We start from the raw sequence: 22,896 nt of genomic DNA, 5'->3' as shown, positions 1-22,896 counted from the left end.
TCCAGCTCCAGGGTCCAACCCTAGGTTGCAAAATATTTCCCCTTTTGGACTTCACCTCAACAATAATTCAACAGTGTGACAACTCAGTAGGAAGTGGACCTTGAACAAGAGTGATAGGTATCTTTAGCTTGCAGGGCTTGCAAAGCTTGCAGGGCTGTGCAGGAAGCTTGGTGGCAGATCAAGTAATCATATCCCGTGGCCTTCCTCTCTCACCAAAGTGATATTTGCATTGTGCAACCCAAGCACATTTCATACAAAATCCTGTTCCCACTTTTTCTCTGAATGGTATTTGGCAACTTTCATTGGTTCCTAACATTTTGTTCTGGTCACAGATAAATCTCCCCTGTCCACTTAATGAGCAAGCTGAATCGCAGACTCTAAGAGCTGGAATTGGCCTCAGAAGTTACCAAATCTGGTCCTGTAGTTTCCTAGCAAAGGAGTCAGAAATAGAGACAGGGAAGTGACCTGACCAAAATCACATGAGTCAACAGCGAATTTGGGACATGAGCACAGCTGTCCTAATATCAAGGACTTTTCCACCCTTCCGTGCCACTTCTTTGAAGTTGGCCAAAATACAGTAAGATGAAGTCTTTTCTACCTGGGTCACTGGTGTCTGATCACAAAGGTTCATTGGGGACCTAGGGAAACCCCTCTTTAGGCAGACAGTCTGGAGAGGAAGGCAGATATTGAACCAATAATAGCAACTGAATAGGCACATAGTTGCAAGTGTGCAAACAACTCTGTGAAGAAGGATCAGCTGCTGTGGGAGTGTTATCTCCGGGGCTGATAGGGGCTGTTTGTGTCCAGGGTAGGATCTGATTGGCTGGTCCTATGACTTAGCAGTTAAATACGTTGACTCTTACCTTTGGTTATCTCCCAAAGGTGGTTCCCATAATGTGTGGGTTGCTTAAACTATTTGATTCTGCTCCCATGTGTTTCTTCTGCCTGACGAGTCTACCTGGAATCTACCTCCAGGAAGACAGGTACTATGAAAAGAACTAAGATTCATGCAAACAATTTTAGTCTGTCAATCAAGCTATAACGGGAGAAGTGACATGGATGTTCAAATTAGCTCTGAGTCCGCTGTGCTTGCGCTCCTCCAGGAAATGGCATGTTGGATATTGGAAGCCTGGTATCCCAGTAGTTTAGTAATACAATTCTAAAATTGCTTATGTTTACATCAAAACTAAAGTAGTGATTTCAAACTGCATGGCAATCTGATTTTGAACATTCACCCCTCCTCTTCAGCCCTCATCAACACTTTAACAAGCCATTCTTGTTATAATTTCTGCAAATGCAGCCTCTGCAGAGTTAGAAATCCTACCATGAATCTTTCTGGAAAATGAACTATCATGCCTAAATTTCTCATCATTCCAGATGTATGTAAAGAAGCTACAGTTAAAGGCAATTTCTACACACTAGGCTTCACATTGAAGGGTTAATCACAGGACATTTTTCTGAATCAAAAAGATTTGAGCTTCGGATCTGGATTAGCACCTGAAATTGCTCTCAGCTTGATCTCGCCTCCTCTGTATCTCTTCCCAGTTCACTTTCCATCCTGGGATTCTTCCTTTCCTCCTCTTTTCCTTTGTGTTCATGTGGTTGCCCTGAACCCTTTCCTCATTTTTTCCTTAGTCCCCAAGTTTGCTCAAATTTTCTTCTTACACAATGACTCCCCCTTGGTTTTCCCTGGCTTTCTCTAAGCCCAGCATCTTCATGGGTGGCCCTATTGCCTCTCCTTCCACTAGCCAGTCTTTTTCTCCCCTCCTTTCCCCCTCCCCGAATTGTGAGAGCTGCACAAAAGCTGGAACCAGAGGTAGAAGGGGAAAGAGCAAAGCTGCTTGTCCCAGCATTTCCTTCCCCTGGCTGGGTAAGTACCTCAGGGAGAGGGTGCTGAGCTTCCCTGGCAGAGGACAGTGTGTCCAAAGCAAGTTGGCTTTGAGTCAGCATTCAGTTTTGGTCAGTGCTCTCTCTCCGTTGAGAAATTGGGCCAAGTTTGGCCAAAGGCCCATTCAAAGTCCAGTTCTGTAATATGTGTCTATTCTTTCTCTCTATCTACTCTCCCCAGAGAGCCCAGGAGGCCAGACAGGCTGTTCCCACACCGGGACCTCATCAGGGTAGTTTGACATCACTTTTCCTCTCCAGGAAAAGAACTAGAGTTGAACTTTCCTTTAAGCAGATCCAATATAGATTTAGAATTAGAGAATAACATCTCTTTTTACAAAAAGCTTTATCATGGAAGTGTTTTCAGGAGGACACAGCTATGGTACTTTTAAGACATGATTCAATTTACAAATGTTTCTAAGCTTCTTTCAGGAATAGATTCATTGTGTAAAGTAAGAAATACTATAAAATCAAGTCCTCGTCCAGCCAAGAGAAGACAGAACCAGCCTGGCCTGATCACTTTGCTTTTGTCTTAAACTTCTACCTCCTATTGTCTCCATCTATTTCTGCCATCTTTTCCTGTTCTTCCCACATGTCTGAAGTGGAACCACAAAATGTTACCAAAGCACTGGAATGTAGCAAAGTAAGCATTCAATACGTATTATTAAAATAACCTGACTTGAATTATACATCCAAATGAATATTGTCCCCTAAAGTAGTCATACTTAATTTATTACTATGATGCTGCTATACTTAAAACCCCATTTTGGAATTTATCTCTTTGAATTGCTTTGGAATTACATCCAGATCCAGTTTATGAGCCAAAATCATAGACTCAGAGAGAGGCCTTAAAAATCATCTGCTGCACCCCTTGATTTTATAAACAAAGAAACCGAGCCCATAGAGTTTGTGCATTTGTTTTTTTTCCTCCTACATGGAGAAGTTAACTCATTCTTTCTTAGAATAAACCAAAAAAATGACTTCACTGTTCATCCATTAGTCATTTCATCAGTAAACTCAAATGTCTTTATTAAGCTTGCAGGCATTGTAAGAGTTATCACCTTAAAGATGGACTGTACCAGTCACTTATCACAACAAAAACATACACTGGTGATATATAATGTGCAGCTTTTGGAGGATGAAAGAGAACTTTGAATCAGAAGTGACTTGTTCAATAAGCAGCGGTGGCAATGGTGGGCCTTGGATCCAGGTGTCTCAGCCTTCAAAACCTGTGTGCTTTTCACAACTCTATGGTGTACTAAAGAAAGCAGAGAATGTTTTCAGATTGTTAGAAATTGTCAGACATTGTCATTAGGAAAACTAAAAGAGCTTGCAATTTTATCCAAAGCATTTCCCGCAAACCACACACATACCAACGTGTGCACACACACAGTTCATGAGAAGATATAAAATGTGAGAGCTAGATGAAAAGTGGAAGAGAAACCTTTATTTTTAATTAAAAAGACTGACATCTAGAAAGATTTCAGACTTTGTCCCGAGCCCCCTCAGGAGTGAGTTTAGGCCAGAACTTGATCCATGGTGCCCTCACCCTCCAGGGCAACGACTTCAGAACAGCATTTCAATACAGGCGCATCATAGGCCCTTTTCGATAAACCATACTCATGCACTGGAAAAGTGCATGTTTCTCCAAGACAACTCCTTTTGACAACACAGCCTGATATTGCCTAACTTCTAAAGCTGGTAGTTTCTACATCTGGATCTTCCATTGACATGATAGGGGCACAAGAGAACTCACTTTGAGCGCCTATCATTCTGAAAGACTTTTTTTTTTTTAATCACATATGGAGAAGAACACAAAAGATCCTGAAATATCACCTTTTTAGCCACCTTCTTCTATGAATTAGGCACTGAAGCAGGGATCAGCTTGCCAAAGTCAAAGCAGTTAGTTAAGGGCTGATCCAAAACCTGAAGACAACTCTTTCCAACTCCCTGCCCACTCCTGACTCCTTTCTGCTCTGCCACGAAGTCGCTTCTCATGCCTCATGCATCTGAACAGAAAGGGTCTTTACTGCTGCGACTGGAATTCCTCTGGGCTGCTGTTAAAAATCAAGTCCACCCTGCAAGAGCAAACAATTGCTGTCATGTCAGAGCTTCAGATAAGATTTTGCCTTTTTGGAGTGTGAGCCTGGCATGAGCAGACCTAACGTGGCCCAGTGGATGAAAACCACATGTTAGGGACAGTCTGCATTATTTGCTCTCACAACTCCCATTGTATAAGAAGAGAATTTTGGTGGCCCAGAAGGACATCACATTTCCTCCCCCAAGGTTTGCTATAATTTTCTCTTCTGCAAGCTTAAATCAGTTATCTTCTGCTTAATATGCTGTTTGCTGAAGTTGTCCCTACATATAGCTTAAGCAAGCCACCATGAGAAAGGAGTAAAGAAGAGGATGGATCTCATGTGCCTTCAAGAGGCCTAGAGTGACTTGTTGCTGTTGTGTTGTCTCTTCCTCCAAAGGATTGCCAGCTTTCTGAGGGCAAGACCACAAGATGTTTGGATAGGTTATACTAAATATTTGGTGAATGAATAAGTAGATGGAATTCACATATGCAATAAGAGATGAAACAGATGGAATAGCAACATGAGTTGCTTCAAGTCTTTGCTCTAATGTAATACTGATAACAAGTGCTATTGAAGGTAAGAAGAATGAAGTGGGCAAAGATACTTTTTAGAAACATAGGAACTCAACTGGACTCAGAAAGATGGCTCAAGTTTGGTCACTATTAGAAGCAAAGGTGGCTGTGTTCCAGGCAGAGAAAAATAATGGGAGCAAATGAACATACATGGAAATTAATGGAGTGGTAGAGAAAGCTTGAAATCTCCATCTGGCTGTCCTAGATGGTTTTCTTCAACTCACTGTGTTCAGAAATGAATTCTTCACATTTCCTCCCAAACTACTCCCTGCCCCAGTTGGTAATTCTATAGTCTAAGCCAGAAACCTTGAGGTCATGTCTCTTTCCATCCCAACTAATCAGGCATTAAGTTGAGATGTTTATGCCTACGAATCATTCTCAGTTCTATTTCCTTCTCCCCATGTGAGCATTCATGGCCCCAGGTCAAACTGGCATTGCCTATCACTGTGCCAGACTTCTCGAACTAGAGTCTCTGCCTCCACACTGGCCCTGCCCATCATCTGTACAACAATATACTTATCTAGACCTTTTCTCCTTCCAAAAATGTTGTAAAAATTACTATACCATAAGAGATACTGCATTGTGGAAATACATGCATACACACACACATACATACACACACACACTTTGTATACATATAGATATGTATGAATGGGTACAGCTCATTTTGTTGCATCTCACTTTATTGCACTCCACAGACACTGTGTTTTTTACAAATCGAAGGTCTTTGGCAAACCTGCATCAAGTAAGTCTATCAGTGCCATTTTTCCAACAACATTTGCTCACTTTGTGTCTCTGTGTCACATTTTGGTAATTCTTGCAATATTTCAAACTTTTTCATTATTACTATATTTGTTAGGATGATCTGTGCTCAGCAATCTTTGATGTTACCACTATAATTGGGCATTTTTTAGCAGTAAAGTATTTTTAAATTAAAGTATGTTTTTTTAAGGCATAATGCTATTGCATACTTAATAGACTACAGTAGATTATAAACACAACTTTTATGTGGATTGGGAAATAAAAATTAGTATAACTTGCTTTGTTGTGGTATATGTATTATTGCGATGGCCTGGAGCCAAATCTGCAGTATCTCTGAGGTATGCCTCTGTGTGTGTGTGTGTGTGTGTGTGTGTGTGTGTGTGTGTGTGTGTGTGTGTGTGTGTATCAGGGGGTTGGGGGAATAGAAAATAAGAATAGAATAAGACAAGGCCAGATAAAAATTTAGGACACAAATTTATGCCATAAAGATCTACATGGTAGCTAGTATCTGAGGCACAACTCATGCCTCACTTAACATGAGATAGTTTTCTGTATTTGTATGAGTCACCACAATAAGGAAACTGAGGATAATGTGCATAGAAAATATTTTGAAAAATAATCAATTGACTCAATTTTACTTCTTGGTCTTTTGCTGTTTAAATGATGATTTCAAAAGATTAAACTTATATGTTGGTATTGTGTAGCGTGTGGGCCAAAATTGTCTGCAGTAAAGATTTTTATTTTAAAAATGCAATACTGATCCACATACTACACAATACCACATAGTATAAACTAGTTCATATAATAGTACACCAGCTCTAAGCTCCCAGCGGTCAATAAAAAAATGAGAATTCATTGAATTACCTGATTTGCATTGTCAGTAAGTGTCCTAAAAACTCATGCTCTCTGTTAAAGAAAAGCAAAACATTTTTTAGCAATAAGCTATGAGAAGAATGTTTCTCTTGAGGCCTCTTAAGGAAGATATTGCCTGATGTAGTGGACAAGACCTCAGTAGTATCCTTAAAGCAAACACGACAGCAAATTTCATGTTAAAAATGCTATCTCTTTTACAAGCTGAGAACATAACACCAAAACACAATTTAAAATGCAATTTTACAGCGGATTTAAGCAATTCAGACCAATTCTGTGGTTCTGTGATGGCCTTTCTTTTTTTATTATTATTACTTGATGAAATTATTACATTTATAGTTGTACAATGATCATCACAATCCAATTTTATGGGTTTCCATCCCACACCCCCAGTGCATCCCCCCGCCCCCCAAACTGTCTCCTTTGGAAACCATAAGTTTTTTCAAAGTCTGTGCGTCAGTATCTGTTCTGCAAAGAAGTTCATTGTGTCCTTTTTTCAGATTCCACATGTAAGTGATAGCATTTGATGTTGGTGTTTCATGGTATGGCTGACTTCACTTAGCATGATAATTTCTAGGTCCATCCATGTTGCTAAAAATGCTGGTATTTTGTTCCTTTTAATGGCTGAGTAATATTCCATTGTGTATATGTACCACATCTTCTTGATCCACTCCTCTGTCGATGGACATTTAGGTTGTTTCCACGTCTTGGCTATTGCAAATAGTGCTGCAATGAACATCGGAGTGAGTACATGTGTCTTTTTGAGTTATGGTTTTCTCTGGATAGATGCCCAGGAATGGGATTGCTGAGTCAAATGGTAATTCTATTTTCAGTTTCCTGAGGACTCTCCATACTGTTTTCCACAGTGGTTGTACCAATTTACAACCCCACGAACACTGTAATAGGATTCCTTTTTCTCCACACCCTCTCTAGCACTTATTGTTTGTAGACGTTTTGATGATGGCCATTCTGGCTGGTGTAAGGTGGTACCTCATCGTGGTTTTGATTTGCATTTCTCTAACAATGGGTGATGTTGAACATCTTTTCATGTATTTTTTGGCCATCTGTATGTCTTCTTTGGAGAACTGTCTGTTTAGATCTTCTGCCCATTTTTTGATGGGGTGTTTTTTTTTTTTGGTATTGAGCCATAGGAGGTGTTTATAAATTTTGGAGATTAACCCTTTGTCAGTGGATTCATTTACAAAGATTTTCTCCCATTCTCTGGGTTGTCTTTTCATTTTGTTTAGGGTTTCCTTTGCTGTGCAGAAACTGTTAAGTTTAATTAAGTCCCATTTGTTTATTTTTGTTTTTACTGTCATTACTCTAAGAGGTGGATCTGAGAAGATGTTGCTGTGGTTTATGTCAGAGAGTGTTTGGCATAAGTTTTCCTCTAAGAGTTTTATAGTGTCTTGTCTTGTATCTATGTCTTTAATCCATTTGGAGTTTATTTTTGTATATGGAGTTAGGGAGTGTTCTAATTTCATTCTTTTACATGTGGCTGTCCAGTTTTCCCAGCACCACTTATTGAACTTTCTGTCTTTTCTCCATTGTATATTCTTGCCTCCTTTGTCATAGATTAGTTGACTGTAGGTGCATGGGCTTAATTCTGGTCTTTATATCCTGTTCCACAAATCTATATTTCCGTCTTTGTGCCAGTACCATACGGTTTTGATGACTGTTGCTTTGTAGTATAGTCTGAAGCCAGGGAGCCTGATTCCTCCAGCTCCATTTTTCTTTTTCAGGATGTCTTTGGCTATTCTGGGTCTTTTGTGCTTCAAAACAAACTGCAATATTTTGTTCGAGTTCTGTGAAAAATGTCCTTGGTAATTTGATAGGGATTGCATTGAATCTATAGATTGCTGTGGGTATTACAGTCATTTTGATAGTATTGACTCTTCCAATCCAAGAGCATGATATCTCTTTCCATCTATTTGTGTCATCTTGATTTCTTTCATTGGCATTTTATAGTTTTCTGAGTACAGGTCTTTTGTCTCTTTAGGTAGGTTTACTCCCAGGTATTTTATTCTTTTGGATGTGATGGTAAACGGAATTGCTTCCCAAATTTCTCTTTCTAATCTTTCATTGTTAATATATAGAAATGCCATTGATTTCTGTGTGTGAATTTTGTATCCTGCAACTGTGCCAAATTCATTGATGACCTCTAACACTTTTCTGGTAGAGTCTTTAGGATTCTCTAGGTATAGTATCATGTCATCTGCCAATAGTGATAGTTTTACTTCTTCCTTTCCAATTTGGATTTCTTTCATTTCTTCTTCTCTGATTGCTGTGGCTAGGACTTCCAAAACTATGTCGAAGAGTAGTGGTGAGAGAGGACATTCTTGTCTTGTTCCTGATCTCAGCAGGAATTCCTTCAAGTTTTCACCATTGAGAATGATGTTAGCTCTGGGTTTGTCATCTATGGCCTTTATTATGTTAGGTGGGTTCCATCTATGCCCATTTTCTCAAGGGTTTTTATCAGAAACAGGTGTTGAATTTTGTCAAAGGCTTTTTCTGTGTCTATTGAGAGGATCACATGGTTTTTATTCTTTAGTTTGTTAATGTGGTGTATCACACTGATTGATTTGTGGATATTGAAGAACCCTTGCATCCCTGGGATAAATCCCACTTGATGATGATGTACAATCCTTTTAATGTATTGTTGGATGCAGTTTGCTAGTATTTTGTTGAGGACTTTTGCATCTATGTTCATCAGTGAAATTGGCCTGTAGTTTTCTTTTTTTGTGGTATCCTTGTCTGGTTTTGGTTACAGGGTGATGGTGGCCTCATAGAATGAGTTTGGGAGGGTCCCTTCCTCTGCAATTTTTTGGAATAGTTTCAGAAGGATAAGTGTTAGCTCTTTTCTAAATATTTGTTTGATAGAATTCACCTGTGAAGCTATCTGGTCCTGGATTTTGTTTGTTGGAAATTTTTTAATAACAGTTTCAATTTCAATACTTGTGATTGGTCTGTTCATGTTTTCTATTTCATCTTGGTTTAGTCTTGGAAGATTGTACCTTTCTAAGAATTGTCCATTTCTTCTAGGTTTTCCATTTTATTGGCTTATAGTTGCATATAGTAGTCTCATATGATCCTTTGTATTTCTGTGATGTCTGTTGTTACTTCTCCTTTTTCATTTCTAATTTTATTAATTTGAGTCCACTCTCTTTTTTTCTTGCTAAGTCCAGCTAAGGGTTGATCAATTTTGTTGATCTTTTCAAAGAATCAGCTTTTCATTTCATTGATCTTTTCTGTGGTTTTCTTTGTTTCTATTTCATCGATTTCTGCTCTGATCTTTATGATTTCTTTCCTTCTACTAACTTTAGGTCTTGTCTGTTCTCTCTTGAGCTGCTTTAGATGTAAAGTTAGCTTGTTTATTTGAGCTTTTTCTTGTTTCCTGAGGTGGGCTTGTATTGCTATAAACTTTCCTCTTAGGATGGCTTTGCTGCATCCCATAGGTTTTGGAATGTTGTATCTTTGTTGTCATTTGCTTCTAAGTATTTTTTAATTTCCTCTTTGTTTCTTCAGTGATCCATTTGTTGTTTAGTAGCATGCTATTTAGTCTCCACATGTTTGTGTTTTTTTCAGTTTTTTTCTTGTTGTTGATTTCCAGTCACATGGTGTTGTGGTCGGAAAAGATGCTTGATATGATTTCAATTTTCTTGAAGTTAGTGAGGTTTTATTTGTAGCCCAGGATGGGAGCAATCTTAGAGAATGTTCCATGTGCACTTGAGAAGAATGCATATTCTGTTGCTTTTGGATGGAATGTCCTATAAATATCTATTAAGTCCATCTGGTCTAATGCTTCATTCAGGGCCTGTGTTTCTTTATTGATTTTCTGTCTGGATGATCTGTACATTGCTGTAAGTGGGGTGTTAAAGTCCCCCACTATTATTGTGTCATTGTCAATTTGTCCTTTTAAGATTGTTAGCAGTTGCCTTATATATTGTGATGAACCTATATTGGGTGCATAGATATTTAAAATTGTTATATCTTCTTCTTGGATTGATCCTTTGATCATTATGTAGTGACCTTCCTTGTCCCTTAAAATATTCTTCATATTAAAGTCTATTTTGTCTGATATGAGTACTGCTACTCCAGCTTCCTTTTGATTCCCGTTTGCATGGAATATTTTCTTCCATCCTCTCATTTTCAATTTGTATGTGTCCCTAGAAGTGAAGTGGGTCTCTTGAAGACAGCATATATATGGGTCTTGTTTTTGTATCCATTCAGCCAGTCTATGTCTTTTGGTTGGGGCGTTTAGTCCATTAACATTTAAGGTAATTATTGATATGTATGTTCATATTGCCATTTTATTAATTGCTTTGGATTTGTTTTTGTTGCTCTTTTTTCTTCACTTCTTTTCTTGTTCTCTCCTCTTCTGGTTTGATGACTATCTTTAGTGTTGTATTTGTGTTGATTTTTCTTTGTTTGTGTATCAATTGTAGATTTTTGGTTTGCAGTTATTCTGAAGTTTTGAATAAAAGTCTATATATATATATATGAGATTGTTTTAAGTTGTTGTTCTCTTAATTGCAAGTGCATCTCCAGTGTCCTGCATTTGTACCCTCCTCTTCTCATGATTTCTGATTTTAGTGGCATAATTGTGCATGGATGATTTTATATCTTTACTGCATACATACCTTTACTGGTGAGCCTTGTCATTTGTGGTATTTTTGTTTCTGGTTGTGGCCTTTTCTTTTCTGCCTTGAGAAGTTCCTTTAGTATTTGTTGTAAAGCTGGTTTAGTGTTGCTGAGTTCTCTTAGCTTCTGCTTATCTGTGAAGCTTTTGATTTCTACTTCAAATCTGAATGAGAGCCTTGCTGGTTGGAGGTTTTTTCCCTTTCATCATATTAAGTATATCATGCCACTCCCTTCTGGCCTGCAGAGTTTCTGCTGAAAAATCTGCAGATAACCTTATCAGGGTTCCTTGTATGTTATTTGTTTCTTTTCCCTAGCTGCTTTCAATATTTTCTCTTTGTCTTTAATCTTGGTCAGTTGGATTAATATGTATCTTGGGGTATTTCTCCTTGGGTTTATTTTATATGGTACTCTTTGCACTTCCTGGATTTGAATGAACGGTTCCTTTCCCATGTTAGGGACGTTTGTGGCTATTATCTCTTCAAATGTTTTTTCCGTCCCTTTCTCTCTCTTTTCTCTTTCTGGTGCCCCTATAATACGGATGTTGGTGCGTTTAACATTGTCCCAGAGTTCTCTGAGACTCTCTTCATTTGTTTTCAATCTTTTTTCTCTTTTCTGTTCCACATCTGTGATTTCCACTAATCTGTCCTCCACCTCGCTTATTCATTCTTCTGACTCCTGTGTTCTGCTGTTGGCTGCTTCTAATGAATTTTTATTTCAGTTATTGTATTTTGCATTTCTTCTTGCTTAATTTTTATATCTTATATCTCTTTGCTCAGTGTTTCCTGTAAATTATCAATCTTTGCCTCCACTTTTTTTTTCCAATGTCTTACATCATCTTCAGCATCAACAGTCTAAAGTCTTTTTCCAGGAGGCTGAGAATCTCCTAATCACTTATCTGTTTTTCTGGGGTCTTTTCTTTCTCCCTTATCTGAGTTATAGTTTTCTGTCTTTTCATTTTTATAGGTTTTTGGTGTGTTGACCTTTTTACAGATAATAGAGTTGTAGCCTCTCTTACTTCTGGCATCTGCCCCCGTTATGGCTGAAGTTAGTACTTTGGGGTCTTGCTGTAGGCTTCCTGATGGAAGGGACTGATACCTGCCCACTGGTAGGTGGAACTGATTCCTATCCCTCTGGTGGGTGGGGCTTTGTCTCAGAGTGATGTTATAGGTGGTTCCCCCCTCCCCTGGGGGGGGTGTCTTTAGGCAGCCTGTTTACTGATGGGCAGGGCTGTGATCCCACCTGGATTGTTGTTTGGCCTGGGGCTTCTCAGTGCTGATGGGTGGGGTCAGATTTTCCCAAAATGGCCACCTCCAGAGAAACACACTTTGGTAAAGATTCCCAAGAGCTTGCTTCCAATGTTCTTCCCCCCACAACAAGCCACATTCACCCCTGCTTTCCTAGGAGGTACTCCAAGAACGGCAACCAAGTCTGACCCAGATTCCCACGGAGACCCTGCTTTGCCCTGGGACCCAGTGCACACGAAAATCTGTGTGTGCCTTCCAAGAATGGGGTCTCTGCTTCCCCAGTCCTGTGGAGCTCCTGAGCACAAGCCCCACTGGCCTTCAATGCCAGATGCTCCGGGGGCTCTGTCTCCCAGTGCCAGATCCCCATGTGTTGGGGTTTGATGTGGGGCTCAGAACTCTCACTCCTGTAGATGAGTCTCTGTGATACAGTTACTTTCCAGTCTGTGGGGCTTACCACCTGGGAGGTATGGGGTTGCTTATATCGTGTAATTGCCCCTCCTTCCTCTTGATGTGGCCTCCTCTTTGTCTTCTGGAGTAGGATATCTTTTTGAAAGTTTCTGGTCCATTTGGTTGAAGATTGCTCAGCATTTGGTTGTAAATTTTGTTGTTTTTAGGAGAGAAGTTGAGCTCCAGTCTTTCTATTCTTAATCCCGTCCTCTTGCACTAGCAATTCTGAACTCTGTGATGGTCTTTCTTGAACCGAGGCCAAGGAGAGAATTGGGGGATCTAGATTATTTAGAAGATTATATGAATGGGAAATGCTTTAGGAAGTACTTGATAAATATTACTATGTGCAGTTGACTTCTTGTTAAAAGTTGGGCTTATGCTAAAAGAAAATGAAAAAAAAAACTATATTCCATGTAACCTAAGCTATTTTAAAATATTCGTAGAGAAAAAGACTAGGAAAAAAATACACCGGTATGTTAATGGTGGGACTCTAAGTTGTGAGTGTACATGTAACTTTTCCCCCCTCATTGTTATTTATAGTTTTCTGTACATTTTAACAGAGTTACTTTGGCTTCTGTGTTGAGAATAGAAGGGGGGTTTGGAGGGGATAAAAGCAGAAGGGCAACCAGTTAGGAAGCTTCTTACTGGCTCCATTTTCAGAGACATGGGAGATGGATATGAAATAAACTAAAAAACAGCAACAACAAAGTAATCTGGTAATATTTGTAATATTTATAATTTCAGCTATTTTAAAATATGGAGAAAAAAGACCAAAAGGGTGTGTTTTTAAAAGTTGTTAATGGTTACCTCAGCAAGTTTATGTGTAATATTTTTCCTTTTATTGATTGTGCTTTGGTACACTTTTCAAAGCTTCTGCAGTGTTTATGTATTAGTTTCATCATTTAAAAGAGTAAGATGGAGTTCCTGTTGTGGCTCAGTGATAATGAATGCCACTGGTATCCATGAAGATGTGGATTTGATCCCTCGCCTTGCTCAGTGGGTTAAGGATCTGGTGTTGCCATGGACTGTGGTGTAGGTCACAGATACAGTTCAGATCTGGCATTGCTATGGCCGTGGCGTAGGCTGGTAGCTACAGCTCTTATTTGACCCCTAGCCTGGGAATTTCCATAATGCTGCAGGTGTGGCCCTAAAAAGCCAAAAATAGAGTGAGAAAATCAATTTCCTCATAAGACAATTCTGGGACTATTCTAGCATAATGGGGGAGAATGATGTATCCCAATCATACCATGTTAATCCTGGGGGGAAAAATCCATTCAATGACCTCCTATTGCCTGTGGGAAAAAGGCATGTTCCCTAGCGTGAGTTATGAGGCCCTTTATGACCTTTGTCTGTTCTCCAACTCCTCACTTCTGGCTTTATCCTTTGGCAACACGAGACTCCCTGTGGCTCTTCAGTGCCATGCTCTTCAGTGCTTCCAGGCTTATTCTTACTGTGTCCTATTCATAGAGCACCCTCCCCTGCCTTTCTCCCTCCTCCTCTGCAAGCACATGTCACATATCCAATCCTTTAAGACTCAGCTTCCAAGAGAACGCCTCCTTCTCTAGGAAGTCTGCTTGGACCTCACAGGTTAGTTTCCATGCAGAACAATTTTATAGCTCCTACCATGCTGAATTTAAATTCTATCTACCTGCCTGTCTCCCCCTCAAGTGAACCATCTGTGTCACTCCTCTTTGCTTATCCTGGCATGAACATTGTTGAATGTCACAGGGTTTTCTATAACCTTTCTCACCCAGTAGAGTGTGAGAGGATCAAACCATTCTCCCAGGGTCTTCCCAAGGCATCCCTTGCTGTACCCTGTGAAAAGACAATGTCTGAATAAGGAACCAAATCTTTTGTGATGATAATGTGGTGGGGTCTCTGAGAGGTCTCTTCCTGGTCCTATTGCTGTCCTCCCATGTCCTTAGATGCTGTAGGTGAGCTCTCAAAATCCTGAAGTTCGTCCAACTCCTGCATTGGATTGAGAAACACTTAGTGGCCAGAGGATTGGTTTGCCCTGGACCTAGAGCTGGGAGTGGGGAGAGAGGAGGGATGTCTTTTTTGTGTCCAAGCCCAGTGCATCAGGGCTAGGCAGGCAGTTCTGCATGACATTACAAACAATTAAGTTTTTATTTGCTCTGAATACAGCTTTCAAATATTAGCTTTCCTCTTAGCATCGTCTCTTGGTCATCACTGAGGGACCAATTTCCAGTTTTATACAAAGTTTCCTCTGGTGGCAAAGCAAAGGAACACTCTCCTTTGTGTTCGCCAGAACCCATCCCCCTTCTCCCTGAGCCCACAGCTAGACGATGTTACCTAGCCTTCCTTGCCATTAGGTGTGGCCATGTGACTGAGTTCTGACCAATGACATGAGAGTGAACATGAAGAGCATCACTTCCAAGCCTGGCCCCTGGAAACCTCTCAAGGGTGTCTCATCATTCTCCCTTCCTCCGTCTTCTAGCGGCATGCCAACATTCAGGATAACTTGAGAAGTTACCTGTTCATTACAGCAGAGCTTCCCTCAGCCCAGGTACCTAAAAGATAGCCAGTTAGACTGGGTCAGGACAAGAAATAAACTTCTCTTGTGTTAAGCCTTAGAAATTGTACATGCATTAACGGCACTTAGAGTTACTTTAACTTTTATACTAAGACTCATTTTCCGGGCCCTGGGCAGTGAGAAACACGTAGTATGCATTGTTCAACTTGATCTCTTTGTGGAGCGATTGCCATGGAAGGTCACAGTTCCTTCAGGAGAGAGAATGGTAAATTTTCCTCCCTGACACTTTGATTGTGTAAACCTAGAAGAAAAATTCATTGTTACTTGCTAGGTGTACACCCATTCATGGCTGCAAAGATGTGTTCTTTCATTCTGGAACTGCAGTTGGCAACTTTAAAAAGAAAAAAAATCCAGATAGTAAATATTTTTGGCTTTGTTGGCTACAGATAATCTCTGTCGCCTGTTTGATTTTTTTTGTTAACAATTCTTTACAAATGTAAGAACCATTCCTACATAAGCCTTGCAAAAATGGGCTGCAAGCCAGATTTTGCCCAGAGGTCATGATTTGCCAACACCTCACCAAGTTTGGATAGGCCAGAGGGTCTCAACCAGGGATGACCTTAACCCCCACAGGACATGTGGTGATGTCTGAAGATAATTTTGACTGTCATGATTGGAAGGGTACAGCTTGCATCCAGTGAGTAGAGGCCAGGGCTGCTGCTAAACATCTTACAATGCATAGGACAACCCCTGCCATAAAGAATATTCTGGTCCAAAATGTCAATACTACATAAATTGAAAACTCTGGCACAGAGGAGTGAGTTTCCTCCTTTGCCAATAATGGGAAAGATTCTAGAGGCCTCTCACAGGGATCTGCAGAGGCCCCAGGGCATGTTCCCTTCATAAGACTATTCCCCTGTGGACATAAAATGTATTTTTGTTCTTCAGGAAAACTGAAGCAGTTGCAAATGCCTTGATGAGTTAGGGGACTATCCTGAAATTCAAGGTCACAGGCAAGGAAGTTCTTCTGGGGACAGTGGTGCTGGTGTGTGGATCCAGGTAGCCCTTTGCCCCTGCTCTGCTGCCTTTCACAGCTGGGGGCAGACTGAGACAGAAGTTGTCCTGGAGACAGAAATCACCTGATAAGGTGTCCTGGTGGGTCCTTACTGATCCAGCAGCACAGCATGACTAACAGTGAAGCTCAAATCTATACTTTCTGATAGCCCTGCTGCAGACTAAAAACCATTTCAGCTAATTTCAGAATCCATGATATATTTGTGAGTGTGTATGCATGTAATATGTGTTGGGTTTTTTTTGTTTGTTTGTTTGCTTTTAGGGCTGCACCCATGACATATGGAAGTTCCCAGGCTAGGGGTTGAATTGGAGCTACGGCTGCTGGCCTATGCCACAGCCACAGCAACAGGGATCCGAGCCATGTCTTGGACCTATACTACAGCTCACGGCAATGCTGGACCCCTAACCCACTGAGCGAGGCCAGGGATCAAACCCGTATCCTCATGGATCCTAGTCAGGTTAACCGCTGGGCCACATAGGGAACTCCCGAGAGGCATCTTTATGTATCTAACGATGCTTTAATTAAGCTGATATTCAAATTAGCTTAAATCCTCAGCGTCCCTGGGAGATGCAGCTTATGGAGCAGCAGATGATGGGGGAAAGACAGTCCATGATTAAAACGTCACATGGGATAAATGCCAAAGCAGAGGTCCCACCCTGGGAGAGTTATGAATTGACTGCACCCCTTCTCATCTCCACCCCCTCAATCATTGCTGATGGGCAGAGGGAAACCATTTTCTGCCATCTGGTTTTTGCAAAAGTCAGGCAGTAAGCTCCCTGGGACAGGGATCTTATCTTGTGTAGTTCAAGAATGAGCACATGGCTGTGTACACTCCACAAGCCCTATTAGTACTGAACGCAATCATAAAAATAGCCCAAACGTGGAGATGTGATAACGCCCCACAGTCAGCCTTAGTCATCGTGTCCGAAGGGCACTGGGTTCCCCAGGCTGGTGCCTTACGTCCTACAGACAAGCACCTTGGCTGATAAGGCGGCGGCCTATTGTAAGAATCACACAGTAGTTCCCAGGATCCTGGAAAAACAGCAGTTCAATCACAACTTTTTTTTCCCCTGGTGTTTGACTTTGGCACCGAGTTCTTTTCAAATGAGAACTATGCCAAACATCTTGTCCTAACCCTTCTACTCAGCAAGTATGCGAACAAGCTCTCTGTAGCATGCCAGGCACAGGGTGTGTGTGCAGGGGGAGTTCTGGTGGGAGGCTGCGAGGAGCAGAACGCTTTCTCTGTGGGCAGGAACCGGCTCTGGGCAGCATCTAGAAGCAGGGCAGAATGATCAGTGCCCAGGGCACAGTGAGGCCTGCCCAGCTCCGGCAGCACTGGATGGAGGGTCTGTGCCTCCAGGGCCCCAGGCCAGGCCTGCCTGTGATTTTCGGGGTTGGCAGGCGCTGGTGTTTCCTCCCCCGAGAAAAGTGCGCAGACATTAGGGGAATGTCTCATTGTTGTGGCATCTGGATCTGAATTCTCCTCTGGGACCAGCTAGGAAATAGCTGGAGCCCACAGGAGAAAGCTCACGTATGGAGGGTGTGTTTGCGTATAAATATTCGAATGTGTGTGCAGTCACACGTTTGCAGGGTGCTAGGATGGCTATGGGATGGACACAGTGGTCTGTGTCTGGAGGAAGATCTTGCACACAGGATGTCCTAAGGAAGAAGTCCTCCTCCTGAGCAGGTAAATCCTTTCCCCCCTGGGCTCAGGGGCCCAGGGGGAAGCTGGGCCTGCACCAGGACACAGAGAAGCTTCCCCAGCACCAGCCATCCCAGTTCCCAGCCAGCTTCTGGGGCTCCAACCCTCTGCACCAAGACTGTCCATCTCCCACTGCAGGGAAGGCATCGTTCTTCATTCCCAGGGCAAATTGTTCCTAGGAAAGAGCAGAATCTTAGGAGGAAATCACATCATCGCGAGGGGAGAGCCAGTTCCTTTGTACTATTTTTCAGGGCTGCCTTTGGAGCCAATAATCTGTCATTCCTTGAATAAACAAGCACCTTATCATATCACAAACATTTATTTAACCCTTTTCTCCTGCACTTTTACCAGCAGGGAGAAGGAAGGCGGTTAGCAGGGCGGCCGGAGCCCTGTGGCAGAAATGCCAAATTCCCTGAACGTTACACCCAATCTGTAAAGTGTCAGCCAGCCCTTCTCTCTGTCTTCATAAAACGCTGGAGCCGGTCACCCAGACTCACGGTCCGCATTCCCACTACTCTTCCCATCCCCCCCCCCAACCCCTGTCCTGTCCATTAATACCCCTCACCCTTTTGCAGACAGGCCCTTAATTCCATCCAAATGGAGTCTGGACTAATTTGTTAGGTTCTTTAGGGGGTTGGTGAGGGAAATCGAAGCGGGGGCCTTGGGGGAGCAGGCAAGGGAGTATTTACATTTCTCCTTTGCATGACAGTCCGAGTGATGGACAGAGCTGGGGAGACCAGCATTTTTTAATGTGTGTGTGATTTTTTAAAAGGGATATTCTTTGGCTCTGACATCACCAGAAAATGGAATGAGCAAAGTATGTAAATTTCTCCAAGCTCCCACAATATCCATTTTCTCTCAGTGGATGGATTTTATTTTCTTTTCTGGTGTTGCTCCCACACAATGGGGCCAAATCTTGTTCAGGACAAAGAAACATATAAATAGAACATGCATGTGGTATGCAAGGGAACTCTTGGAGAAAGACTGTGTGGAAAGGCGTCTGGGGCTGCCAGGGGGAGCCATGGGGTCTCAGCCAGAAGGGCTTGACAGGCAGATGTCTGCTTGTCCCTAATGTTACAAGTCAGAAATTTCACAACCGTTCTCACTCTTAGGGGAAACACTAAGAAACCCTAGGATGAGTGTAAGTGTAAAAGGAGAATGTGAAGTAGGTATGTGTGAGTATGAACAAGGCCATGTGTGCTGCATGTAAGATGACGATAAGCCAAATTAAGAGGCTAAACATGCTTTGTAGTGCTGATGGAGCAAGTTTTCTTTCTCCTTCATTACGAAGGATGCTAAATCAGATGCCGTCTCTCACACTGCAGCATCTCAGTGGCTATCGGGGACCAGCTGAAACTTTCATCAAACATGCTTTCCTGTATAAAGCACTGGCAATTGTCTTAGTGTCAATCATGCGCCAACCAAGCCCTCCAGTCTCATAACCGCACACTACAGCTCCAGCCAAAAAGACTTTTATCAGCGCAAGTTTGAACAAACTAATGTGTGTAGGCCCTGAGCGGTTATTTTTGTTTCCAAGTCTGGACATAGAATCACTTGTTCAGTTTCCTGCTGGGTTATATCAAGTGGTTTTAACATGTAAATCTCTGATAAGGAAACTGACTAATTTATGTAGGTTGCCATCTGAGTAGCTGTCACTAGGGCCTTCATTTTTTCCCCCAGCTTCCTTTATTCTTTCTCAGTTATTACTGTCATTGCCATTACTGGTACTATCAAGCACGTCCTTATTTATTATATGTTTGGAATGTGTTCTTATGCTAAAAATGCTTTAAAAACAAACAAAAGACTCTGCATCCCTGAAGTTTATGTGGGCGTTCTGTTGGCTTGAAAGTCTATGCTTTTCAACCTGGATGTAAAATAAACCTACCTCTCAGTCCCCTTCAAGTAACGTCCTCGACAATTAGGAGATTGTTAATTTTTAAATTAGAATATAAAAAAAGTAATACTAAACTACTTCTGATTCCCAAATATGCCTTAAGAAGCCTCCCCGGACTTCAGCCTGTGGAGCTTCACCACCTCTCAGTAGAGATCCTACAAGCTGCTTGAGCACCAGTTTCCAAAACCCACTCAGATTGCAACCCACAGGCACATCGGTCCCTGTGGGTGTTTCCATTCAGTAGCTTGATCAAAGAAGCAGGTATTTTCAAAGCATTATTAATTCTGCGCCCCAAAGCACAGACTGGGGTAGACTGAAATAATACAATTTTATGTCAGTGCCGCTATAATATAATCCAATGTCTGTGCCGCTCTCACACCCAACAGCAAACCCAGCCTTAGCCAAGTCTGGAGCCGCCCTCAGACCTGAGAGCTGGGGCCCATTCTCGAAGGACCCAGAGTCACTGCCTGCCACCCCATTGGCTGCAGGCAGAAATAGAATCCGTCTATTCTGGGACCCGGACTGCAAGTCAGGTGGGGCTCTGCTCCGGCCAGTCCAGGGCCTCCGGGGGATGGGGGAGGGGGGAGGGAGAAGGGTGGGGGTGGGGTGCAGGCCTTCACTCCACTCCCAAACCCTAAGCCTCTCCCTGCTGCTCCTCCCACTGCCCCTGCCCTCTCAAAGCCTCAAATTTGAGAGGTTTTTTAAAGACCACAAGACAATATGAGACTAAATGCAAATGGGCTTCAAAAAATGGCCATTTTTGTATCCACTGGTAATTCTTAAAGGCCTCTCTCTCCTCTTGTCTCCCCTTCCCCCATGGTGAACTTTAAATCCTTTCATCCGTGGGGACTCAAGGCGAAGAATCTGGGTTTTCTTTCCCAGCCCACTTGCTAGTCTGGCTTTTCTCCTCTTTGTTTGGATGCTCCTCTTTATGGCTCCTTGCCAACACACAGATGTAAACTATTGTCTGATTATTAAAAGAAAAAAGCCAAAACACAGAGAAGCACACACACCGTCAGTGTTAATGACTATAGAACTGTCCACATACAGTCAAGACCGTGTGGTCTGGCGCCAGTGATGAGCTATCCACCTCCACTGCTCCAGGAACTTCCGCTTTCTCCAAAGTTTTATTAAAAATGATTCTAGGCAAACACAGCCAGCTGGGAAACTGTGTCCTTGGGGCTTTGATGGACAGCCCTCAGCCCTCAGTGCCACCCCCTCCTCCTCTAAGGTCACTTTCTTGGTGCCCTTGACACCCTCTTCATGCCATCTCCCCCAGTCCAGTGGCCACAGGGAACCTCATGTTAGGTCTCTCTTGCCCTCAGTGAAACAGGTGTAGCCATGCTGAGTGTGAGTAGTAGCTCAGCGTGCAGGGAGCACAGAGCGAGGACTCAGGCCTGGCTGGCTTCACTCCCACTGCTGCTTACTGGCTGCGTGACCCTGGGCAAGTTTCTGTTCCCTGCCCAGTTTCCTTGTCTGCAAGCTAAGAGGGCTGGGCTAGATACATTCCTTCCATTTTTCCTTAAGCAAATATTTATTTAGCTCCTGCTCTGGGCTGGACACTGAGGATGGAACTGGAAACAGGACAAACGAAGTCTCTGTACCCATGGAGTGTAGGGAACAGCGGGAGAAAAAGAAAAGAAAGTAAAAGAAAACAACGCCTGAACATCCTTGCAATTCCAACAACCTCTGCATGTTTCATTAATAACAACAGCCTGTGTGTCCTGATTTATTGAGAATCACAGTCTTTAGGGAAAGATGTGCGGCTCTAGGATGGCAATGGCTTCTGGGAGAAAGCGGTGAGGGATACAGCCTTCACGCGCTGACGTCCCGCCTCAGTGGATGCCTCTTGGCCCTCCTGCAGGCTGGACCTGCCCAGAGCCGCCGTGAGTTGTGTCTCTCCCCAGGCCTGGGCATCTGCAGCCAGGACTCCACTCTCTGCCTGAACTGCGGGAAATTTTCAGAAACAGCAGCAACCATGACTCGTCACCAGCCTCTGACTCTACCCTTCGGGGAGCTATTATTTTCAGTCTCCTCTCTCTTTCCAACGCCATCTACCTACTTCCATTGGTGAATCATTTCTGTGGATGGCCAGATGTTTCAAGACTCCTGGAACATGGGCTGGCTTGTCTTAACAAACCAGTTCACTTGACTCCATCTCTACCGGCAACGCTGAGAAAACTCTGGTGCGGGAAGAGCTGGGGCCCTCCAGATGCCCCCAGATGTACCCTGTACAAGATGACAATGACGGCAGAGAAGCTGCAGGATGAAGCTGCCTCTGACCCGCTGCATTACCAGTCATAGGGTTGAGCACACTGTTTCCATATTTTCTTTGCCCCCTGTTCATATTCATGTGCCTGATACTTGACCCTGGAGTTTCGGGTACATTGCTCTTACTTTACTTAACTTGGTACCATTGCTCTTACTTAACTTGGTACCATTTTACCCAGGCACCAGGTACCAAGATCAGGTCCTGAACACCTTAATGGGCTGTTTAGTCATTTGTACAAGATGCTGAGATCTCAAAACTGAGCATAATGAGACGAGTATTTCTAGATGGTGTTGAGCATGATTAATCTATTTCTATCAGAATTTTTGGCCTTTTTTTAGTTATAGAGAAAAGAACATCTGAGTTGATATTTTAGACTATATGACAATGGTGGTCGCACCTGGTGTAACGCCAGCTCAGTGGTCCATGCACATGGCACCAGGAAGTATGTAGAGAAACAGTATGAAGTTCTCCCTTCATATTAAGCAAGTAACCCCTTCCTTCATAAATCAGTTCACCAGTTGTCATCCACACCCACCTCCCTGGACTTACCATACCTCGGGCCCACATTGTGTTTGGTTTTTGGTTTGTTTTATTTCAGGTCTTCCACCATCTCAGGTTTTCTTACCACAGAGCATCCTCATGTGATGTTCCCTCTGCCTGGGTATCTCTCCTCTCCCCCCACCCTTCCCCTGGCTAACTCATTCGTTTGTTAGTTTAAAAGTCTTTTCTCTGGGGAAGCTCTCTCCATCCCTTCAGGTACAGGTGGATTTCCCTGTTTCTTACACTTATGGCATCACATGTTTTTCCTTCGTTGCCTTCATCACAACTCTGTTTAAACAGTCACTTGTTAATTTACTGAAGTGTGTCTTCCTCACAAGATTCTTATGGAGGCAGTCCGCGTTCATCCACTGCTGCTCTGACACCCAGCACAATACCTCCCAAACAGAGTGTTTTTTTT

Source organism: Phacochoerus africanus, chromosome 8, assembly GCF_016906955.1.
Source record: "Phacochoerus africanus isolate WHEZ1 chromosome 8, ROS_Pafr_v1, whole genome shotgun sequence".
Classification (NCBI taxonomy): Eukaryota; Metazoa; Chordata; class Mammalia; order Artiodactyla; family Suidae; genus Phacochoerus; species Phacochoerus africanus.
Note: the sequence above shows the minus strand (reverse complement) of the source record.